The 25,168-nt window shown below is 46.3% G+C and overlaps 1 protein-coding gene and 1 pseudogene across 13 annotated transcripts in view; one reads left to right on the top strand and one right to left on the bottom strand.

The window, feature by feature from the left end:
* Positions 1-25,168, bottom strand: part of TMEM108 (transmembrane protein 108) — a 291,266-nt gene that overhangs the window by 21,019 nt on the left and 245,079 nt on the right. The gene's annotated exons all lie outside the window — the stretch shown is intronic.
* Positions 23,826-24,782, top strand: LOC138992407 (ribose-phosphate pyrophosphokinase 1 pseudogene; annotated as a pseudogene).

Genomic DNA, 25,168 nt, shown 5'->3' with positions numbered 1-25,168 from the left:
CCCCCCTAAGTCTCCATGCTAAAGCCCTAACCCCCAGTACCCCAGAGTGTGAGTGTTTGGAGATGGAGCCTTTAGAGAGGTGACTGGGATACAATGAAGCCATAGAGTGGGCCCTCATCCAGTCTGACTTGTGTCCTGACAAGAGGAGATGAGGACACAGAGAGCAGCATCAGGGATGCTGAATACCTGTGCAGAGGAAAGGCCCGAGGGGACGCAGGGAGAGGGCAGCCTCAGCAAGCCAAGGACGGAGGTCTTATTAGAATCCAATACTGTCAGCATCGTGACCTTGGCCCTCAGCCTCCAGAACTGTGAGAAAGCGCATTTCTGTTGTTCAAGCCCATAGTCCAGCCGTGGGCAAACTACGGCCCTCAGGCCGGATCCGGCCCGTTTCGGCTGTTCTATATTGAAATAAAAAAAAGACCGTACCCTTTTATGTAATGATGTTTACTTTGAATTTATATTAGTTCACACAAACACTCCATCCATGCTTTTGTTCCGGCCCTCCGGTCCAGTTTAAGAACCCATTGTGGCCCTCGAGTCAAAAAGTTTGCCCACCCCTGCCCTAGTCAGTGGTGTTTGGTTATGGCAGCCCAAGTAAGTGTCTTACATTAGAGACCCCCCCAAAAAAGAGAGGTGGAGGCAGGGGCTTGTGTACAGGTAGTTCATTTTGGGAAGTGATCAGCCATGGGGTCTGATCTGAGGTGAGTGAAATGGGGAAAATCAATCTGAGGGCAAGGTATGAGCTGATTAGAGAGGGCAACTCACATTCGCTGGGACCTGGGAGGAGCTGAGTAGATGCCCCTCGAATTGTCCAGGTAAGATCACACCCTGCAGCTCCCATCCCCACTGGCCCACGCGGCTCCACGGGGGCTTGGTCCACTGCACTTCCTTGCTCCTGCCCCACCCATGGGCGAGTCAGAGAGGGGCTGTCTAGTCCCACCTGGGCCCAGCTGCTGGCTGCCACAACAGCTGGAGTTAAACTGAAGGCCTCAGAAGATTCCTGGGGTGGAGGCCAAGGACACAATAGTCTGTGCAGCAGAAAGGGCAGCGCCAAGCTTTCAGAGAGCCCCCAACTGACCCCAGTGACAGGCCTGGGTGGGACTGGAACCACTCTGGCTGCCAGAACTGCTGCAGCGCTATGGAGGCAGAGGGGTTAATGCATCCTGGTCTTTCTAACACTCAGGAAAGAAATTCCCCAGGCTTTCCCACCAGGAATGTTCCAGGGGCTAAAATCCTCCCAGCTGGAAAGATATGACTGGAACCCTGCTTGTGTCAGTCTCACAGTGTAAGAAAATCTTTTGCCTCTGCACGTTCTAAAGTCAGTTTTCTCTAGAAGGACTGTTCAGTGACCTCTTAGCCATTTCTTCTTTGGATGCAGAGTGAACCTCTGGTACAATGAGTGGATACTGCCATCCTGGCTGCAAAGGGTTTTCACCCGGAGGGAGACATGTAGCTGTCACAGTGCAAGGGGCCCGGGAAGTAACTTAATGCAATGCCCTCATTTCCCAGAGCGGGGAGGGAAGTGACTTGTCCAAGAACACACAGCTGGTGGGGGACAGAGTCTGGATCTTAGCTATTATTTCAAAGCAACTTTCCATTTGCATCATAAAAACTGCTACAATGTCACAGTGCCCAAACACCTTCAGCCTCCACTGTCACCTTCAGCATGGAAATCAGACCCCAGTTTACCTCTCCTCTTGGGCACGAAAGGTTAACCCCTGAAGGCGAAGGGCAGCATACTGTCACAATAGCTGTGCAAGGCCTTCCTCTCAGCAGATGCAAATTTTCACCCAAGGCCCTTTGTTCTGGCCTGTTCACTCTGCTCCCCACCTTTGGGGCTCTGGGCCTCTTTGCATATCATTTGCATTGTTTTGCATAATGGCCCCTGAGGTTCTAATTCCAAATATATAAGAGAGACTAAACCTAAAATCTAGCTGGATGTGCTTTAAATGTGGACCCGATTTTTATAGCATGTCGGGATAAGGACGAGTGTGTGCGGGGTGGAAACCCACAGATTGATGGGAGCCCAGATGTGCACGCAGGCCTCCTCCTACCTAGAATTCCAATGCATCCATGATCCCAGGACCCAGGGGGAAGAAAAGGCCCTGTTCCTTCTGTTTGTTTGGTCGGGTGCCCACTGTCCATATTGGGCATGACATTTGCATCTGGCAAAGGTGAGGAGGGAATTGGTGAAGAGAGCAAAGGCTAAAATGAATGGAGTGCTTCCTTCCCATCACGTGCTGCTCGCAGGGCTAGGCCTGTCCTGACACAGTCCTCACAACCACCCGGTGAGGCAGGTGCTATTAGCTCCCTGCTGTGCCCCAGGAAAGCACAGAGAGGTGCAGGACCAGCCCTCTTACTCGGCTGGGGAACGGTGGGCTGAGATTTGAACCTGGCTGCCTGGCTCTAGGGTCTATAGTCTCAACTTTCTCTCAATGCCCACCCCACGGGCTGCTCTGTACAATCAAATGCAATGACCCACAATCTTTTGGGAACTGATTTTCTATCATCGGTCTTTTGACTCTCCTTCCCTCTTAACCTGTGTTCTTCTTTCTCCACTTCAGGACTCTATAGGACACACTGGGTGTTCTTTGAACAATCCAGCCAATTAACTTTATTTTGCAACTAACGGGGGTGGGAGGAGGGGACTTGGAGTAGTACAGTAAGAGGGCTGGAAATCCCTGCTCTAATTCTCTCCTCTTCCCCGAGCCTGGTATCCCACTGCTTAATTAATTAACTTAGGTAAAATTTTTCTCTTAAAATTGCTTACTCACACATACAAGACACATGGATACATTTCCCCTTACGCATAAAAACAGAGTTCTAGCTCACTTTCCTTGTAATGTAAAACATGTTCTTCTAAGCAGAGCATCCCTCCCCATTAAACTAGGTTTCTACTGCCAGCGATTTCTCCTCTGCCTCTAAACCCCACAGCACCATGGAAGGCGTCTGAGAAGCCTTCTAAGCCACCCACCCCCATCGGTAAGCAGCAGGCAGCTTGGCCCTCCCCAATGTGTGGTATTTGCAAGTTCTTGGCACTCCTCTCACCAGGAGGTGGAGTCTGCCTCCTTCCCATTGAACCTCATGGACCAGTGTGACCCCCTCAATGAGCAGAACGGAACAGAATTGACACCACATGAGTCTGAGGCCAGAGTAGAATGGGTCACACAGCTTCTGCAGGTTTCTCTAGGGGGCCTCAGCCCCATGTAGGGGCTGCCGTGTGGAGGGAGTGGAAAGACCATGTGGAGAGTGAAGGGGGCTCAGCTGCCCCAGCCCCAGCCAGGCCACAGACATCAGCGTGAAGAGCCGAGTATGACCCTGGCCCAGAACTGCTGGATGGCAACCACACAACAGGCCCTAAGTGGGAGCCCCCAGCTGAGCCCAGTCAACCCTAACATTTGTGAATAAAATAGCTTACTCCTGCCCTAACCGGTTTGGCTCAGTGGATAGAGCGTCAGCCTGTGGACTGAAGGGTCCCAGGTTTGATTCCAGTCAAGGGCATGTACCTTGGTTGTGGGCACATCCCCAGTAGGGGAAGTGCAGGAGGCAGCTGATCGATGTTTCTAACTCTCTATCTCTCTCCCTTCCCGCTGTAAAAAAATCAATGAAATATATTTTTTAAAAAATAGCTTACTCCTTTCGGCCACTGTTTTGGGTGGTTTGTTGGCAGCCACAGAAAACCAGACACGTGGAAATTTAGCTTCTACATCTGAAGTTTCAACAACAGTAGAAAAGAGTATCCACAGCACACCGAGTCTGACCCTCAGGGAGCCTACCTCCTACAGGGCAGTAATGTACAATCTTGCCGGGAAACGAGCTTTTCTAATTTCAAGAGGATCGTCTTATGATTGGAAGGGACTTTTAATTAGGACTCTCTGATATCTAACTCTCTCACCTTATGGACGAGAAGGCTGAAGCCCAACACAATGGAACAACTTGCCCTGGCCCAGGCCAGCTCTACGGGGTTAGGGCTGCGAGGGACCTGGGCCAGCTCACTGCCTCCCAATCCCACTAACACCCTGCACTTACAGTGCTCTCCTTCCATCACTGTGACCCCAGTATTCCAGGGGCTCTGAACTTCAATGTCCCCTTTCATTTTAAAGACCAAACATAAATTCATTCCTCGGAGCAGTTTCTCTTACTCAGAAATACAGATAATTCATTACTGCAGGGTAAGTTGGGTGACTGCTCTTAAGTAGTACTCATGCCTGTGACCCTGGCTTCTTTATGAAAGCGAGGAGTTTGGGTACAAATCTTGGCTTCTGCCCTCTCTCCAGGCAGCCATATTCCAAATTCTATCAAGTCTTGCTGGACATGTGGCTCTGGGCACAGGGCTAAAGGTCAGGTTCTGCTTGGTGCTTACAGCTACCTGAGGCCATCACCTGGTTCCAGAAATGTCTGGAGATCACTGACTCAACAGTTGAACGGATGAGGTCAATGACTGTGTTTCCCAGAGTACAATCTCAAAGCACTGCAAGTAAGAAATCCATGTGAGATGGGCCCATGTGCCCCAGACACACCCATGACCTCTGGCAATTGTGAATTTACCTTGTGCTGCAGCTCTGGGGCTGACAGATCACAGCTCCCTAACAAAGACACATAGATGCACGCGTGAACACACACACACACACACACACACACCCCCCACAGGCCCTCTCCTGGGAGCAGGAAATAGGCAAAATGATAAATTTGCCGCCCAAGACTTCCCATCACATCCATGCTAACACAGGGTTAAGTCATCTGTCTACGGCCAAAGCAGCCACCAGGTAGCAGTGCTAGAATTTAAAACCCGGTTTCTCTGACCCTGGCTGCTTGAGATCCCAGGGACAGAGATTTTTGATCCAAAGCAATGTCCCACGTGAGCAGGGGAGCGCTTTATGCAGACAGGCAATGACAGAACAGCTGTGATGATCCCAATTAAAAACACAGATCCCAGTGAGCGGTGGGTCTGTGTTCCCTCCCCTGGGACCTGGGTGGGTGGTGGCGATGGCTGTGGAGATGCTATGTGACTGCTGAGGCCAGGCATAAAAGCGACAGCTCCTTCCTGGCTCCCATTCTTAGTGCTTGCTCTCAGAGGCCAGCGCCACCCTGTGAGGAGCCCATGAAGGAGCCTAGGTGGAAGGAATGGAGGTCTCTGGCCTTCAGTCCCAGCTGGACTTCCAGGGGACAGCCAGCACCAGCTGCTAGCCACGGGCCGAGCCATCTGAGAGTGGGTCTCCCAGCCCCGGTCCAGCTCCCCCAGGGGTCTCGGTGGAGCAGAGGCAAGGGCTCCCTGCCCCAAGTACAGATTTATGAGCAAAATGAATGATTAGTGTTGTTAGGCCACGAAGGTTTGGGGTTCGCGAGGCAGCAACAGTGACTGCAATGCCCTCTGTGTAGAAGGGAAGTTGCTGCTCGTCCAGTGGCCACTCTGGGGTTCGACACCAGTCTCTTGTGCCGGAGCTCAACAGGCTCATTGGGATTTGGATCCTCTACTGGCCTGTGCTCCTGCCCAGACTCAAGGAAAGGGAAACACCCAATTCTGGGCTCTTTCTACAGCATCACGATTTCTCTGTCTACAGCTTCCCAGGAAGAAAGGAGCAAATGTGTCCCAGGAATGCCACGAAGCTTCTGGCGTACCTGCACTTTGTGGGCTGGGAGGAGGCTAGAGGCTGGTGCATGGGGCTTGCATGTTGAAGACATGACTTTAATATGTGTATGTATGCAGCATATGTATAGAGCATGTGGAGCCCACACACACATTGAAGGCATGACCATTTCCTTCACGGAACTGCCAATTTACAAGGGAAGAAAATCAACTATGACAGGGACACAAACTCACACAACAAAGATGTTCTCTCAAAGACTTTCCCCAAACAGTGACAGTGAGAGTCAGAATGAGATGCCTGAAAAGGTCAACTCGGCTTCTAATAAAAGAACAGGATCCTTAGCATTCAGTGAACATCTCGCTGACATCACGGGAAAGAACACAAATGCACCAGTCCAGACGGCCCTGTGTTCTCCCAAATAAAAGGAAAAGGCTCGTAAAAATGTTCCATGTTTTACAGCACAAAACCCAACAAACACTACCTCAGCCAGGTGGTCAAGGTCAATGCCAACAGCGATGAAGTCACGGCGAGTACCCTCGATAGGAAAGTGGCACTTAACCTTGGCAGTTTCCCGCCATCAAACCTACAGCCCTGGTCTAATCATAAGGAAAACACTTAACCCAATTAAGGAACATTCTAGAAAATATCTGACCAGTACTCCTCACAGTTGTCAAGGTCATCAAAACAAGGAAAGGCCGAGAAACTGTCACAGCTACAAGGTACCTAAGGAGACAGAACGACTCAATGTAATGGGGTCTCCTGGTTGGGGTCCTGGCACAGGAAAAGGACCTAGGGAAAATGAGGACAATGAGAGTAAAGTATGGGCTTCAGTTAAATAATAATCTATCAGTTTAGCTCCTTAGTCGTGACAAATGCGCCACAGCAATGTGAGATGCCAGCAGCAGAGGACACGGGGTGCAGGTATATAGAAACTTTCTGACTTACCTTTGCAACTTTTCTGCAAGCTTAACATTATGCCAAAGTTAAAAAAAAATGGAAAAAATTGTTCTGCAGAGGTGAGACAGCAGGGACAGGGTGAGGACATCGCATGGGGGAGGTTCTGGAGGGGGACTTAGCTGAAGGGAGGTTTGCAGGCAACTTCGCCAGCTCCCTGGGTGAGATCTGCACCCACAGACTCACTTTGGATCCCACTTAGAGAAAGAGGAGAAAAATCCCATGAGCATGGCTGCCTCGATCTATATTCCACCCGAGTCTCACCTTTCTTAATATTCGCAGAGTCAACGCGTGGAGCTTGGAGGTGAAATGGTCAGGGAGTCTAACAACCTGAACACACAGTTTTTTAACCTGTTCAAATTCCAACTGAGGGGTCAGGGTAAAGGCTACTCACGTGATAGAAACAGTTAGGACCTTCCTGACCAGGGAAGCGGCTGCGTGGAAATCAGAGCGTCTCTCTCTTCACCAAGGGCCGCACTGCCCTGTCCCTCACACACGGAAGCCAGAGGAGGTGTTGGCACTGACACACCCATCCTCCCTGAGCACTTCCGTCCACACCCCTTTCCTGCTGGGCACCTAACTTGAACTGTCACTGTGTCGTGACAAGGTCAGAGTCCCTTGTCTCTTCTGGACAGAAACTGGGCTCCCTGTCCAGTGCTCCCGGGCACGCTGTTCCCATCCATGTTGTGGCCCATTTTTTTATTGAGCCCTCAGTGGCGAGGCTGGAAGGCATGGGGCTAGGGTCAGTGGGATGTAGGATCAATCAGGTGAGTTGTGGTGGGACCTCAGGCAAATTATCAGCTTTGCTTTCCTCGGCTGTATAATAAGGATGACAACGCCTGGCTTTAAGCCACTGTCAGGGGTGGGGGTGTGAGACCGAGGGGCGGAGAGGCCCCAGGCAGTGCCAGGTATGCATCAGGAGGTAACTGTGGTTTTCGTTTCTGCTGCATTTAGGGGCTCCCTGGGGCTGGGAGGTTCCTGAGCATTGAGAGCCCCAGAACTGGGCTCACCGTCTAACTCGCATTGGGAGCTCAGTTTTCTGGAAACTGTGAGAATAAAAGAATACTTAAACACTAGGAAGTAATTCCACGCACTTGAGTTATTTGCAGCCGAATGCTTACCATAAAATTATAGAGATTTATTTCTTTGCAGACAATGTCGACAACAGGAAGCAGTAAGTAATGTGCATCCAGTGATGTGACAGTATGGGTGCGTGTGGGCATGTGCACATGTGTGTATTTGTCCCATTTATACTTCGCTTGTTTCAGTGATTAACAAGCGGTTCAAACATCCAGCCTGTATGGCGGAGAGAGACAGGAGAAGGCTGAGATGGACCCACTGCCTGCACATCCCTCCCAAGATCCTAGCGCAGTGGTTCTCAACCTTCTGGCCCTTTAAATACAGTTCCTCATATTGTGACCCAACCATAAAATTATTTTCGTTGCTACTTCATAACTGTAATGTTGCTACTGTTATGAATCGTAATGTAAATATCTGATATGCAGGATGGTCTTAGGTGACCCCTGTGAAAGGGTTGTTCGACCACCAAAGGGGTCGCAACCCACAGGTTGAGAACCGCTGCCCTAGAGCATGCTGCGCCCACGCTGCAGGTTCCATTCCTGCAACATAAGCAAACTGGCCTTCATTTCCTCCCAAAGTTATAAAGGGCTGGGTAAGGTGTTTGCCAGGACTTGGGTTGTAGGGTGAGTCCCACCCAGCATTGGCTTCCTGGCGCAGGGGGCATGCTCTGGAAGGTTCTGACGAGAGCCATGGGGAAGGAGGACAGACAGGTGGACACAGTTGGGAGGCAGCCCCATCAAGGGCCCGGAAGGCCCTGGAGAAGCCCATGGTGTCTCCTACAAACCCAATAACAACGCCTCTGCGCAGAGCCCGCAGACCGCCCCTGGGGTCTGGTCCAGTGCACTTCTCACCTGAGGAAGCCCTTGGACAGTCCTGGGACCCATGCACACCAGCGTCTGTCTACCCTTCCTTCTGATTCCCCAGAGCCAGGAGCAGGAGGAAAAGACACAGGCCCCGGCCTGATCGTGCCGAGGGTCACCGACTGCACAGAGCGCTGGGGCTGTTCACCTGACACCCTCTGCGGCTTGCTGACAGTCTGAAGTGACATTTCTTAGCACCCCTCCTCCTCACTAAAGAGCTTGCTGAGGAGGGGAGGAGGCTGGCAGGGCTGGTGGCCGTGTCTGAGAGGCGGGTGGGCAGGCAGAGGCCCACGTGGAGGCAGCGAAGGCTGCCTGCTCTCTCTGGCACACAGCTCGCCTGCTCCTGAGCCCTGTAATATTCTCCTGGAGCGTCCTGCGGGGCTGCTTGGTATGCTCGCAGGCCCGGCGGGCGGCTGGCTGCAGGCCGTCTGGCACTGCCCTGTCGGCTGCCAAAGGTTCAGTGTCTGCCTGGAACAAAGCGGCTCAGGCAACACAGCTGTGCATCCTGTGAAATGCCTGACTCCCCATTTCAAGGCAGGATGCCCGCACTCCAAGGTATAATTTAGGTTTTGAGCACGAATTAGATTTCACAATTGAATTTGGAAAGCAGCCTCCAGGCTGTGTGCTCGGGGACTCAGGCTTTCCTCCCCCTCATCCCGACTTCTCCCAGTGCTGATGCTGACACTACTGCTAATTCTAACTTTGCACGTATGGGGCACCTGCCATGTGCCAGGCACTCAACTAAGGATTCTCACATTTCATCTTCATCTTCACAAAACCCCATGAGGTAGAAAAGAAGAAATCTTAGTCCACGTCCTATATAATTATAAGGGTACCCACCCTCCACCTCTTTATTATTCTCTTTTGGGGTATAAATACATAGATTTAGGTGCCTGAATAATTCAATGTAAACATGGAGGTAGCTTTCTGGAGGAAACACTAATAAAATCTCGTCCAAGTTAGGCCAGGGAGACAAGAACAAACACAAAGAACATGGAGGACATGAGGGAAGGTGGGCCATAAGCCAGGACTATGCTGAATGAAGCAGATTTTATATGCAGCCATTTGACGGGGGGGGGGGGGGGGGGGGGGGGGGCATGAAAGCTGGAGGAACCCAGGAATGCTTCCTGGAAGAGGAGAAACCTGAGTTCTTTTCTACCATCCCTCCATTTGTTCACTTCTCCATTCACACATTCAACAAATATTTATAGAGGGCGAAGTGGAATGTGGTATTGTGTTTTCCAGATAAACTACCATCATGATCTCAGCTACAGCGATGGCTACGATTACCTCTTTCCCCACCACGGGTAGTAAAATGCAGATTGGCAGATACAATTCTGGCAAATTCTGAAAAGTAAGCTTATCCATGGGTGGGAAACACTAATGTGCATAATAACACACGTTTATTAAGCATCCACTTTGTTAGCAGGTATTTTATTCCTATAAATTGATTAATCATAAAAACTTGTGAGGTGGGTCTTGTTCCCCAAAATGGAGGTTCAGAGAGGTTACTAGATTTATTCAAGGTGGAGCCAAGATGCAGATGTAAATATATTTCTGTTTTTCTTTACTCTCCTTCTCTTCTTCCAGCTATGGATGTTGCCCACTGCAAAAAACCGTTAGTGGTAATTCTTGATTACCTCTGCTCCCAGTAAGCTCACCACCTGATTAAAGGACTCCCTGCTTCAGCAGGGCTTAGAGAAGACAAGCAGAGTCAGGCTCCTGAGGGCTGTTCCACGCTGGCCTGGCTCCAGTCCACACTCAGTTCAAACTCTGCCTCTGAACTGAACCCAAGACAATAATCAGGATCAGGACTGAAGCACATCCCTAAAGGGTTCTAATCCCCAGGCCGAGTTCTAATCCCCACAGCCCAACTGGGAATGTTGTCTTTGTAGATACCCTCCTTCGAAGGAGAAAGGCAGCTGCCCCTACCTGCCAGGCAGGGGGCGGGGCAGGGGCGGGGTAGTTCCTTGCCACTGAGATTTGCTTAGCTGTTCTTCCCTTACTCCAGCCACAGCTGCCAACAACTCAGGTACCCAAGGCACATACTGGTTTCCAGCCCAGAACCCCCGCTGGCTGGGATAAACACAGAACAGATGCAGACAGGGTCTCCTCATTTCTCTCCATGTCTCTGGGGCTCCCAGACTGTAGGCAGAGATGTATCCTGTTTACAACCACACTACACAGAGCGCTGGGGCTGTTCACCTGACACCCTCTGACAGTCTGAAGTGACATCAGGAGGTAACTGTGACCCATCTTCTAGTTACTGAACACCCTTCCTCCTTCACTGCTTCCTTTTGAGGGAGACATTTCTTTCTTTTTAAAATGAACTCTATTGACATATGATTTATATGTTTAAAACCCACACATTTAAAGTGTACAGGTTGTTGAGTTTTGGCAAATGTACACAACTGTGCAGCCACCACCATAATCAAGATATGGAACATCTCCATCTCCCTAGTAAGTTCCCTCCTGGCCTTCTCAGTCAAATCTCCCCAAAACCCACTTTAGGCAAAAAATGATCTGATTACTATCCCTATCAGTTGGTTTCATCTGTTCTAGATTCTCACATAAGTGGATTTAGATACAATCTCTTGTATCTGGCTTTCACTCAGTGTAACATCTGTGAAATTTATCCCAACAGCTATGGAATTTGTCCATTTGTTGCATGCATCAGTGGCTTGTCCTTTTTTATTGCTGAGTAGTATTCCGTTAAACGGATATGCTCCAATTGGTATACTAATTCATCTGATGCTAAACATTCGGGTTATTTCTAGAGAAGGACTGTTGTGAATAAAGCTGCTATAAACATTTGTTTACAAGTCTCTATATGGACATATGTTTTCATTTCTCTTGAGTAAATACCTAGGAGTGGAACTGCTGGGACATATGGTCACTGTATACTTTAGTTTGTTAAGAATTGTCAAAACTGTTTCCCAAAGTGGCTTACCATTTTAAATTTGTTATCAAATTTAATTATGTTGCTTGACAGGTTGATTAATTGATCATTCAGGTAATAAAGTATATTGGCACAATCCAAAAGTCAAAATGCAGAAAATAAATATAGTGAGAGCCTCCTTCCCAGCTTCACCTCACCTGAAGGTGAGTGGTGTTAGCAGTTCTTTATGGACCTTCCAAGAGATAACTGGAACATTCACAAGCAAACACTTCACTACATTTCCCCTCCCACTTTTTATGCAGATGAGCGTGTACTGGGCACACCTGGGTTTACTTAAAACTATATCTTGGATCCTGTTGAAGAGCCATTTCCCAAAGTGTGTTCTTGAAGAACTTGATACCCATCAAGTGCTCTGTGAGAAAAGGGTTCCCAAATAAACTTGGGAAAATGCTGCACACGTCGGCTACCTCTCAGAAATTCACAATGCACGTTAGCTTATTCAAGGCTATAAGAGGTTCCATAATTAAAAAAGCAGGGTTTCCAAAATTATTTGAACTGAGAATCCTTTTCTTTGCAGTAACACCTCTCTAACATTTTGCACAAGTAGAATTCTGCGGAATACTCTTGGGGAAGCACCCAGGTAGACCAGGAGTCCACAAACTTTTTCTGTAAAGGGCCAGAGAGCAAGCATTTTAGGCTTTGTGGACACGGTCTTGGTCACAATTACTCAATTCTGCCATTGTAGTGTGAAAGCAGATGTAGACAAGATGTCAATGAACAGGTGAGGCTGTTTTTTAAAAAAAATATATTTTATTGATTTTTTACAGAGAGGAAGGGAGAGGGATAGAGAGTTAGAAACATCGATGAGAGAGAAACATCATCAGCTACCTCCTGCACACACCCTACTGCAGGGGTGGGGAAACTTTTTGACTCGAGGGACACAATGGGTTCTTAAACTGGACCGGAGGGCCGGAACAAAAGCATGGATGGAGTGTTTGTGTGAACTAATATAAATTCAAAGTAAACATCATTACATAAAAGGGTACGATCTTTTTTTTTTAGTTTTATTCATTTCAAACGGGCCGGATCCGGCCCGCAGGCCGTAGTTTGCCCACGGCTGCCCTACTGGGTATTTGCCCGCAACCAAGGTACATGCCCTTGACCGGAATCGAACCTGGGACCCTTGAGTCCACAGGCCGACCCTCTATCCACTGAGCCAAACCGGTTAGGGCAGGTGTGGCTGTTTTAATAAAACTTTATTTACAAAAAGAGGCGGCAGATTGTAGCTCGCTAATTCCTGATCAATTACAGTGTTTTTTTTCAAGGCCTCCCATTTGTGCTACTTTCTCCCTATATGCCCATTCCCTTCCCATCCAAACTAACCATCCACCTGGAAGACGATGGGAATGGAGGAGAGGAGTGGACCAAAGCAAGGGAAGGAGGTGGGAGTGGGGAGAAGGGAAAGGTGGAAGGGAATTGTGGGGAAGGTGTCCTGGAGGAAAATCAGCACGGCCAAAGGCTGACTGAACAGCTGTCCAATCTGAAGTGTCCTCCGTATCCGCTTCTCTTCTCCTTCCCCTTCTGCGCCCAGTGCCCAAAGCATCCACCTGCTGCTCATGGTCCATCTGATTAAATAAATGGCAGTTGCACACGGTGTGATGTAACTGAAGATACACATTTTTAAAAAGTGTCTAGATAAGTCTAAAAGAGCTCTTTCAATAATTATAGAATAAAAATTGAAAATGTAAGAAAGCATCCTAGAATGAGGACGCTGTAAAGGCATCTTGGGGATTCTATAGTCTTACAGATGGAGATGCTGAATGAAGCTCAGAATGTTGTCTTTGTAGATACCCTCTTTCGAAGGAGAAAGGCAGCTGCCTTGACCTGCTAGGCAGGGGGCGCGGCAGGAGCGGGGTAGTTCCTTGTCTCTGGAATCTGAGCTTCATTCAGCATCTCCATCTGTAAGACTATAGAATCCCCAAGATGCCTTTACAGCGTCTTCATTCTAGGATGCCAGGAAATCTTTGTTGTTCATGGCAAACCCAGGATGCCATGGCCAGATAGCACTGGATGCATCAGCTGGTGGGCAGACTTATGATTCTGAAAGTGAATGAGCATGTTTTCTCATGCTAACAAGGCAATACACACAATGGTTATCTAAGGAAATTCTAGCTCTTTTGTTTTAAGTACCATATTTCATTAACTATAAGAAGCAACATACTACTGTTTTATGCACTAATAGGACAGAGTAAATACTGCCAAGCTATGACAATGCTTTCTTACATTTTCAATTTTTATTCTATAATTATTGAAAGAGCTCTTTTAGACTTATCTAGACACTTTTTAAAAACATGTATCTTCATTTACATCACACTGTGTGCAACTACCATCCCTTTTGCAAAGCATCTCAGCAACAAAACACATCCCACTTTCAGCAGCTCTGAGAGTGTCTTCTTCCCTTCAGTGCCATTGAGAACTTGGTTGTTGTTTGGCCAATGGAATGGAGACAATTTTACAAGGATGAACATTTGTTCCACAAATACCAAGATTCTATCCCAGCCGTGGGCAAACTACGGCCTGCGGGCCGGATCCGGCCCGTTTGAAATGAATAAAACTAAACAAAAAAAAAGACTGTACCCTTTTATGTAATGATACATATTATGTTTTGAATTTATATTAGTTCACACAAACACTCCATCCATGCTTTTGTTCCGGCCCTCCTGTCCAGTTTAAGAACCCATTGTGGCCCTCGAGTCAAAAAGTTTGCCCACCCCTGTTCTATCCTGTTGCTCCACTTTGATGCCCTCTACATCCACAACAACTTTTTGCTTCAATGATGAGTCACAGTGAATCTTTGTGAAGACATTTTAAACAGCAGTCTAATAGGGATAATATCAATGATGCATTTGCCACAAAAGAGAGATTATGAGATGAACCACCATGGCCGACATGTGCCCACGCCTGGACAATGGTAACTACATCATGAGTGCTATCTGGGTGACAGAGATCACAAAATGCACCCTGAGTTCGGAGATGTGAACATGAACAGAAGTTTTACCAACAGCATCACATAGAGCAGCGGTTCTCAACCTGTGGGTCGCGACCCCTTTGGGGGTCGAATGACCCTTTCACAGGGGTCGCCTAAGGCCATCAGAAAACACATATATAATTACATATTGTTTTTGTGATTAATCACTATGCTTTAATTATGTTCAATTTGTACCAATGAAATTGGGGGGCACCACAACATGAAGAACTGTATTAAAGGGTCGCGGCATTAGGAAGGTTGAGAACCACTGACCTAGAGCAGTGGTCGGCAAACTCATTAGTCAACAGAGCCAAATATCAACAGTACAACGATTGAAATTTCTTTTGAGAGCCAAATTTTTTAAACTTAAACTATATAGGTAGGTACACTGTTATTAACTTAATTAGGGTACTCCTAAGGCTTAGGTAAAGCCACACTCAAGGGGCCAAAGAGCTGCATGTGGCTCGAGAGCCACAGTTTGCCAACCACGGACCTAGAGGAAGAGGTGTGCTTAAATGAAGTCCTACTTCAAGACTCTAGGAAGCAAAGGAAAAACCAACAGCCTCGAAGCGCAGGATATGGGAGCATTTTTCTTCTGTGCAGCCATTTCCGAATGCTGTGTAGTGACACAGAGACACTTCCAGCCGAATGTCTGTGCCCTGGATAGGAATGGGTCTAACAGGGAGTTCCTGCGGCTCCTAACTTGGAAAGAATGACCCGCACACTGTACCTTCACACTTGCCCTCCCTGCCGGGAGCTCAAAAAGGAACTTCTGGTTTACACCATGAATTATGCATGAGGATGTAAGGTGCTGATCATTTTAAAGTAGAAAAATCAGAAATGAACTATAGTTAGTTTTTTTTAACATGTGCTTAGCACATATGCCAAAGGAATGTGTAAAGGAAAAAGTAAAATTAGAAATTTATATGTGTGTAAAAATGTCTATATGACATTTAAAGATCCGACCAATGACTGCTGCAGTTACGAGGCTGCTTGGCGCCTTACGCAGCTCTGAGCTGGGCTCGCCAGCTTCTGTTTGGCAGGATGGGGGCTGCAGGGAGCGAGTGAGGCGTGGGTGCCTGTGGAGGGGCAGGGGAAGCACCAAGCCACACTGTGGGCCACCTCTCTCGGTGAGGGAACTTTTGACTCTCCTGTCTGAGGTTTAGACCCAGGTCTGTCTGACCCCAAGTCCCTGTTCCTTCAACCTTCTACTGTTTCACAGATGCGCTGCTAGAATCCAATATCTAAACCATAATCCTTGTGTTCTGTACAACTCCTCGTATTGTAGTAAACAAGCTTCCCGCCAAAACTCCCCTGGAGAGAGGGCTGAGTGAAGTGATGCTCTGGATGCCAGCTCCTCCTTCTGTGCCCCTCCAGCGCGGCAGGTGTCTGTCTGTGAGATGCCGGCCGGGATTTCTGGGTGGCTTCGATGAGTCTGAATCTCCAGATGCATCCCCAGCTCAGAGCCTCACTGGCACACACCTGACGTGGTATATGCCAGGCTCCCACCACAGACGTGGGCGTCCAAGTGGATGTAATGCGTTTCAGACATACACCTTTCGTGCTCTTAAAAAGGCTTCCAGGTGGTTTATAACAGGACGACACAGACATGAGTCTTGTAGCATAAAAACTCAGATCAATACTCCATAGAGGAATAAGACAATGAAAATGAGCTGAAGCAGAGGGCGGAAGCAAACGCAACAGGGAGCAGCAAGAGCCACCTGTGAAATCCCATGCTGCTCCCTGCCTCCTGGGGTCTCACTGCTAAGCAACCTTAAAGGGCACGGGCAAATCAATGCTTCTCCAGAATGTCAAAAACAATATCTGAGAGTGGGCATATGTCTGCCTGGTGCTTGTGAAGGAAAGTAGGGAAATGGGCTGCCTGATTACCATGGACAGTAGGCAGGAAGCGGGGAGCCTGAACACAGCAGCTGGAATCGACCGCGAGCTCGTCGGCCGGCTCCTAGGTTGCCTCCCCGTGGGGAAGAAGTGATTCCTTCTTCCCAATGTACGGCCTTCTCCCAATTCAAATCACACACCGAGTACTTCTCTGTCAATCTAGAAGCACGAGGGTGACAGAGTTGGGGCGGACCCCACACGCCCACGTCATGTTAGATTAAGGCCCTAACTGATGGAGTCGGAGATGAGCAGACGGCGCAAAGCAGACACAGATGCGGCAATCCGTGTGGGTCTCCCCGGCTTCCAGTTCCTTGGTGGACAGGACGGTTCTGATATCCGAGGTCGCACCAGATTGTGCTGTGTCACTGCTCTGGTAGGCGTGGATCTTTCATCTTCGTTTTGGAAGAACTAAGACTAGCAATGTATATGTTTCCATTCCAGAAATCCTTACAAAGAACAGGCTCTCCTAACTCTGAAGCCCAGATAAGCAGCAGATTGCTCTCCATATCTCCAGCTTCATGGGGGGTTGGGGTGGGTGGGTATGCCCTTTATAGCAGACTTGTCAAAGGCGCACTTACCTATTTTTCAACAATATAACTCCTGAATATAGTCATGTGTGATTTTTTTGACTTTCCAGTTATACTCCCCTTTTATTTTTTATTTTCCTTTTCATGTCTTAAGTATATTTTGCCCTTTTGATTTTTTTTGAGCTGAATTCATAGGTCACTTATCTTCATTCTCATTAAATGATGAAAGCTCTCAAGGGTCTGAATTTGTTGTCTGAATTGAGCTTTAAGGTTTGTTTTTCTCTTTGCTTTTGCATTCAGAATTTATTACCAATCTACCTTCCTTCAACCTTTACATGTGCTTTGGCCATTTCTATAAAATATTAATCACCTTTCATCCACAAGCATTGACATGTAGTTTTTGCACTGCTGTTATTTTCTATGCAAACCGTATTTAAACTTTTCATTGTCTCTAATACCTAATACTTATTTAAGATTTTTTTTATCTATCTAATCCTCAACCTAGGATACTTCCCCTCCCCCTCACGATTTTTAGAGAAATGGAGGGAAGATTGGAGGAGGAGAGAGGAGAGAGAAACATTTATGTGAGAGACACACATAATTGGCTACCTTCCTCACATGCCCCGACTGGGGCCCAGAATTGAACCTGCAACCCAAGTACATGCCCTTGACTAGGAATCAAACCTGCCACCCACTTAGCAACACTGTCCAGGTCTTATTTTTTATTTCTAACCCTAGCTTTTATTGTACCAAAAGCTCACTTTTTTTTTCTTTATTGAGGTTTTAAAATTTTTGGTCCAGTATAGATTAATTTCTTAAAAATAAATAATCCATGGATTTTTAAAAATAAGAGTATATCAACTGTAGGGCACAAAGTTTGACATACAAACTATCAAATTAACCTTATTAAGCATATTTAAATCCTGTTTATTTCTAACTCTGTGATTTACTGATGACTAAATATGGTATACTACTTTTTCTACAGTTGTGTTTCTTTCCAGCTTTTGTCTTCTAATAGCTTTTGCTCTCTATTTCTATGCTATGTGAAGTACATTATACATTCATTGTAGATCGCACCTTTTATAAAACAATCCTCTTTAGGCCAAACTTTCCTCCCTTGAGTTTTATTCTAACCAGTATTAATATTGTCATTCCTATGTTATTTTGCCTCTTTCATAATTTAAAAATATATTCTGTTTTATTTTTGTCCATTTTTTCTGTGCTTTTATTTGTAAATTTTTTGTGCCATGGTGCTTTTAGTGAATAGAGCATAGAGCTATAATTTGTTTTGGACGAAAGTCTTTGTCATCTAGTAACGGACTTAAATCTATTGCCATTTATTGACATAAATGTTAGGTCTTATGTCTCTCATCCTATTTTATGATTTCTATTTTGTTTGTTGTTTTAGTATTTCCTTACTTGCTCCTTTGTTTTTAATTTACATGTACTGCTATGTTCTGCCATGGCTATATTTCTCTAGTTATCCATGCCGAAAACAAAACTTTGAATCTCTCCCTCACCTTTCCACCAATCCCACTGAAAACAGGAAATTTATCAAGATGGGTGAGCCACATATATTTCAGCTTCTAAACAACTGTACTTAAACAATCTGTTTCAAATAATTACCAGCAAAAAATGTCAATTGTTCTTAATTATTCAACCGATTCAGCGATTTCAGTGTGCTGTGACACACAGGTATACCACAAGAATTTTTAAAATATGCAGTATCTGACTATTTATTCTGGGACACTGACCTCTTTTCCCTTAGATTGTCAAATAAAAAAATGATAATAATAGCTGTGCTGGTGTGAATGTCCTGTCTTGAACCATAAATATATAGGTCATATAATAGAGTTCCATCTTATTGGTCACATCTCATAATAAAGTTGCATCTGATTGGTTAATTCTTGGTACCAGAAATTCTTATATACAAATATAGGAATCTGATTTTTAAAAGTCACTTTGGTAGAAAAAGGACAGGTAATTATTATTGTTAACTAGAGGCCTGTTGCACGAAGAGATTCGTGTAATAGGCTTTCCCTTCCCTTGGCTGCTGGCACTGGTTTGCCTCTGGCACCCGGGACTCAGGCCTTCGTTCTGGCCAGGCTCCGGCCGGAGCTGTCAGGCTTCACCACTGCGGGCCCAGGGCCGTCTGGCTTTGCTCCGCTACTTGGAGCCTACGTATGCAAATTAACCGCCATCTTTGTTGGGTTAATTTGCATACTCCCCTGATTGGCTGGTTAGCGTAGCGAAGGTACGGTCAATTTACATGTTTGTCTATTATTAGGTAAGATATTTTCTTTTCTTTTTAAAAAAATATATTTTATTGATTTTTTACAGAGAGGAAGGTAGAGAGGGTTAGAAACATCGATGAGAGAGAAACATTGGTCAGCTGCCTCCCACACATCTCCTACTGGGGATGTGCCTGCAACCAAGGTACATGCCCTTGACCGGAATCGAACCCAGGACCTCTCAGTCCGCAGGCCGACGCTCTATCTACTGAGCCAAACTGGTTTCAGCAAGATATTTTCAAGTCAATCAAAATCATAACTAATTTTTTGTCAGGTTGGCAAAAATATATTTTTTAGTGTGCTGCAGAATTTCAGTAATTAATTTATGTGTGCCATGAGATGGAAAAGGTTGAAAATCGCTGTACTAATTGAATTTTATAACTAGCCCTAGTGCCAGGGACACTGTGTATTGGTTGTACTTGAAATGTCATTTAAAAATAAAAAACTGCTTGAGGACAAATCATAAATTAGCAGATTTAACTCTATTTAATTACCATAAAAGAACTGGTCATAGTTTCCACTTTTTATTTTTCGCTGTTACAGCCTGAAATAATAACTTCAGAGCCCCTCACTATATTTAGCTTCCAATTATCCCCAGGAAAGAAAGACACCAAGAATCCCTTCTGCTTGGCTGGTGTGGCTCAGTGGTTGAGCATTGACCAGGAGGTCACGGTTCACTTCCCCGTCAGGGCACATGCCTGAACTGCGGGCTCGATCCCCAGTGTGGGGTATGCAGGAGGGAGCTAATCAATGATTCTCTCTTATCATTGGTGTTTCTATCTCTCCCTCTCCCTTCCTCTCTGAAATCAATAAAAATATATTAAAAACAAAACAAAAAGAATTCCTTCTCCCCCAGGACCATGACTCATCAGCCCTATTCACCCACCCAGTCCTGCTGGACAGATCCAGTCAGTGTCCTCCTGGCTGATCCCATGTCCATGGCTTTGCTCTGGTTACATCCATAGTGAGCTTTTCCACCTAACCATTTTTTTTCCAAAGCTGTGCTCAAATCTCACTGATTTTCCTGACAACTTGCTTCTCAGACTGGCCAAAAAAGTGAAAATGGTTCTGCTTATTCGGTCTCACTTGCTGTCTTATAATAACTATTTATATGTGCCAATGTCTCCTCAGTTTGATTATGGGATCCTTCAGGGCAAAAATACTATCTTACAGTTCCATCCTGGGATTACTTGTTTTCATGGGAAGATTTCAAAACTCATCCACAGATGAGAGCCAGGAAGATCGGGGTGACACTGCCAGACCCGATTCTCTCTCAGTGACTTTCAGAAACTTACTTCTCTTCTTTGGACCAACACAAGGAGGGTGAGCTCCAAAGCCACTTCAGAAGTTAACATTTGAAGACTAATAGTCATTGTGTAAAGGAGGAACTGAGGCACAGCCCAGAGAGAGAAAATGACTTGCTCAAGGTCACAGAGTTAATTAATGGCCCACGTATCATTAGAAGTTCAGCCTCCTGGTCCCCAGCCTGCCATTCCTGTTTCAGAATGCCCTTGACTCACCCAGAGCAGCAGCACGGAATCTCGTCAGGACATTGCTCACTGAAAAGACAGGGATTGCCTTGCTAAGAAACTAAACTCCCTAGAGAGATACAATTGACCCAGAACTTTGAATATCCTTAAACATATTATTTATTTACAAAAAATATTGTACAGGTACTTCTCCATTTCAGCTCCCAGGCACCAATTCCTTTTATGCCATGGCAAAGGCTAGTTCTTGTTTCTCTCTGTTAAAAAAAGTTTTATTCTTGACCTTGGACCTGTCTGCCACACTCTGTTGTCCCTGACGTGTTTTTGTTTTTTCCACTGGCTCTTATCTTTTCCACAAGAAAGACAAATTATAGCAGAGGCACATTAACTTCTTTGGACCTCTGTTTCCTTATCTGTAACCAAAAGGTGTTGAAAAAAATATTCTCTAAAGGTCTCTCTGACTCTAAGAGTATTTGAATGAAGAGGCAGGAGCAGAGGCAGGAAGGTGAGGGGAAAAGCACTGTTTTACCCTAGTTTTCCCCCCAAAAGAAGTCTGAGACATGGCTTAAATGAAGTTCACGGTGCAGAGTGATTTCAGGGAACAGGTGCAGGGGATTGAAAAGAGTGAAAAGCGAAGGAGAGAAAGAACATCAAAGTTTGTGTTGTTGAGTTGATCGCCACTAAGGACAGTTGGGGTTCAATCTTGCTGGGGAGCCTTGGAGAAGCTGTGTGGAATGTCCCTCACTGTCCTTTGAAGGGACAAAGGAAGAATCTGTCCAATGGCTCTGTCCCTCATTAGTGAAAGGATGTTAACCTGCTCACACGTCAGGAGTGTGCACACAACAGAGGGCCGAGTGGTCCCCGCAGTCATCCCACACGGCCGTGGCAGGGAAGTAGGGGCAGAACCCAGAAGATGTGGAGTCGGCTGACACGGGTGCTGTCTGGTTACTTCTCCACGTGTCTGATTCCTGCAGCCACAGCTGGAGTGAAAGGTGGACTGAGAGGAGGGGAGAAGGGTGGGATGAGGGGAAGTGAATTAGAGCTTGAGGTCCTTAAACCTAACTCAGTGCCTGGGTGACCCAGATAGAAGGAAAATTAAATCAGTCTGGGTGGACTGAGAGAGAATGATATTTCCCAGAAGGCTTAAAAGTAGGGGGCAAAATATCATTCAAAGCAAGATGGTATTAAACATGATGACATTATTTATCTGCTCAAAACCCTTTAGATCAAGAGTCCAAGTCTTAATGGCCATCGACTTTTCCTCTGACATCTTTCTTTCCTGTCCCTCCCTTTCCCTGCTCAAGCCACACTGACCTCCATGCTGCTCCTCCAGCACACCAAGCAGGCTCCCCCGCTCAGGGTCTTGGCCTTGTCGTCTCCTCCTGCACTCAGTGCTGGTTTCTGCCACAGTGTCATCTGAACCCTTCGAGACCACCCACCGATGAAAGTGCACCCCCACCACCCTTTATTCCCTGACCTACTTATTTTTCCCCCCTAATACTTAACACTATCTCAGTTCATATTACATGTAATTTTTACTAATTTTATTTTCAGTATTCTCCAGTGGAATGTACACATTACCAAGGCAACACATTTCTTCCCACCCCCACTGGTATATCTCCAACATCTAGAACTGTTCCTGGAAATAGCAGGTACTTGATAAATTAAAAACAAAAAAGAATGACAGGTTGAATAAATGAAGATGTTCAGATCTTGCTGATGCTGAATTTGTTAAAAAAAAAAACTACAGGAGGGACTAAAATTTCTATAGAAGCACAAAGACTGTTAGGTTACGTTCTTTCTGGATGGTGATATAAATTGTCAGTGTAAAAAGGTGACAGAGTAAGGCTTGAGCTTTTTGGATCTGGAAAGATCAGTGTGTTATGCTAGGGACTCCGGGGGCTGAAGAGAGCCCATTCTGAGACACGCTGTATCCATTATCACCTCCTGCCCCTAGTGTGTCCCCATCCCAGGACTTCAGATGACATTCTGTCCTCTTGGCTAAATAGATCAGGGACCTATGCTATCTAGAATGTGTTAGTGTGTGCACGCGTGTGTGCATGGACACGTGTGTGGACAAATTCTCTTCTAACCAATATGCAACCCAACAAAAACTGCAAAGATGTGCTGTAGGATCTTTAGGCGGCAGCTCAGTAAGTGTGTCTCTGGCAGCAGGATGTATAGGTATCTGAGCATGAGCAGAACAGCTAGTGGAAGAAGAAAGCTAAATGCAGGTGTTTTACTGATGAAGACCTCAAGAATTGGAAATGATGGGAACTATTTAACATGTTGACAACTCTCTATAGATAACAGATGGTTTGGGTAGTGAGTCTAATAAAGAGTCATTGAATCCAGACTCTTAGAGGAAGGGTTAAAAGTAGGATAGGGTTTATATTAAGTAGAGGCAAGGGTCTGATTCTTAAATGAGGTGGGCTTGTCAGTAAACTGAAAGGATATCAGGGATGTTGTATGAAAGTGCACACAGAGCATTACTGTGAACTCTAGTGGTATTACTTTATAAATATGTTTTTAATCTTTTGAAATCACAAAATTCTAGCATTTGTTGTTTCAGCAGTCTGAAACTGGGGCCAGACGATTCTGGAAAAATGTAACTAGCCTAGAAGCTTGTCACCTGAGCTTGGTTAATATGGATGGAAGTAAGGGGTTCATAGATTTCCTAAAATTGTGTGTAATGTTTTATATGTAGCCATATACATTTTTCTGGGGAAAGGGTAGAGAGCAGGGTTGGCAAATATTTTCTGTAAAGGTCCGGATAGCAAATACTTTGAATTTTATGGGCTAGATGGTCTCTGTTGCAACTATTCAACCCTGCCCATGTAGCGCGGATGTAGCCATAGGTAGTATATAAAAGGAAGGGTGTGGCTGTGTTCCAATATAAATTTATCTAGTCATAGAAGATGAGCTGAATTCCGCCTTCGGAACATAGTGCCATCCACAGAACTCTCTGCAATAATGAAAATGTTCTATGTCTGTGCCGCCACTATGGAAGCCACTAGCCACACACAGTTATTATGCACTTGAAATGTAGCTAGTATTACTGGTGTGCTGAGTTTCTAATGAATTAACATTAAGACTTTTAAGATGGTGGAGGGGCAACACGAAGCTTTTAGTACTGTCTCTGGGCTGACTTCGGTTTGGGTCCCGTCGCAGCAGTGATTGCCAGCAAACAGTGCCTAGGGTAGTGGGCCAAGATGCCAAATATCAAACTCTTCAGCGGCAGCTCCAACCTGGACTTGTCCCAGAAAATCGCTGACCGCCTGGGCCTGGAGCTATCCAAGGTGCTGACCACGAAATTCAGCAACCAGGAGACCTGTGTTGAAATTGGCGAAAGTGTCCGGGGAGAAGATGTCTACATCCTTCAGAGCGGCTGTGGTGAAATTAACGACAACCTGATGGAGCTTTTGATCATGATTAATGCCTGTAAGATTGCTTCCGCCAGCCGGGTCACTGCAGTCATCCCATGCTTCCCTTATGCCCGGCAGGATAAGAAGGATAAGAGCCGGGCTCCCATCTCAGCCAAGCTTGTTGCAAACATGCTCTCCGTCGCAGGTGCAGATCATATTATCACCATGGACCTTCATGCTTCTCAAATCCAGGGCTTTTTCGATATCCCTGTGGACAATCTGTACGCAGAACCAGCTGTCCTGAAGTGGATACGGGAGAATATCTCTGAGTGGAGGGACTGCACAATTGTCTCACCGGATGCGGGGGGTGCTAAGAGAGTTACCTCCATCGCAGACCAGTTGAATGTTGACTTTGCCTTGATTCACAAAGAACGGAAGAAGGCCAACGAAGTGGACCGCATGGTGCTGGTAGGGGACGTGAAGGACCGGGTGGCTATTCTAGTGGATGACATGGCTGACACTTGTGGCACAGTCTGCCATGCAGCCGACAAACTTCTTGCAGCTGGAGCCACCAGAATTTATGCTATCTTGACTCACGGGATCTTTTCTGGCCCGGCCATTTTTCGCATTAACAATGCATGCTTCGAAGCAGTAGTGGTCACCAATACCATCCCTCAGGAGGATAAGATGAGGCATTGTCCCAAAATACAGGTTATCGACATCTCCATAATCCTAGCAGAAGCCATCAGGAGAATTCACAATGGGGAATCTGTTTCCTACCTGTTCAGCCATGTCCCTTTATAACAGAACACCTCCTGAGGCTTTCAAAAAATAAAGTGAACCCCTCCCCTTGTTTCCCCTTGGTGTTGGATGAAAAAGTCAGCAGAAGCCCCAGCTTGCTCCAGTAGCTTTCTACAGCCCATGCCAGGTATATTAATGTTTCTCCAAAATTAGGGAAAGACAGATTGAGATGAACTGCTTGGGTTTCTTATCTGCATTGTCTCATTCCAGCTTCTTTAATTTTGTGGGCCTTGCAGCTTTCAATAGAGCTCAGCTTCTGCAAGATTTCAGACTCTGAAGGCTGTTGTGTGTGTGGGTGTTTGAATGGGGTTAGGGAAGCTCAGACTACTTGTCACGTGAATGCTTCTAGGATTGCTAGGTTCAGAACTACTAGCAACAGAGCCAACCAA

This window comes from Myotis yumanensis, unplaced genomic scaffold (assembly GCF_028538775.1).
Source record: "Myotis yumanensis isolate MYYU_CA2020_CCGP unplaced genomic scaffold, mMyoYum1.0.hap1 SCAF_14, whole genome shotgun sequence".
NCBI classification, from domain to species: Eukaryota; Metazoa; Chordata; class Mammalia; order Chiroptera; family Vespertilionidae; genus Myotis; species Myotis yumanensis.
The sequence above is the reverse complement of the archived record's forward strand: the minus strand, read 5'-3'. Positions and strand labels throughout refer to the sequence as shown.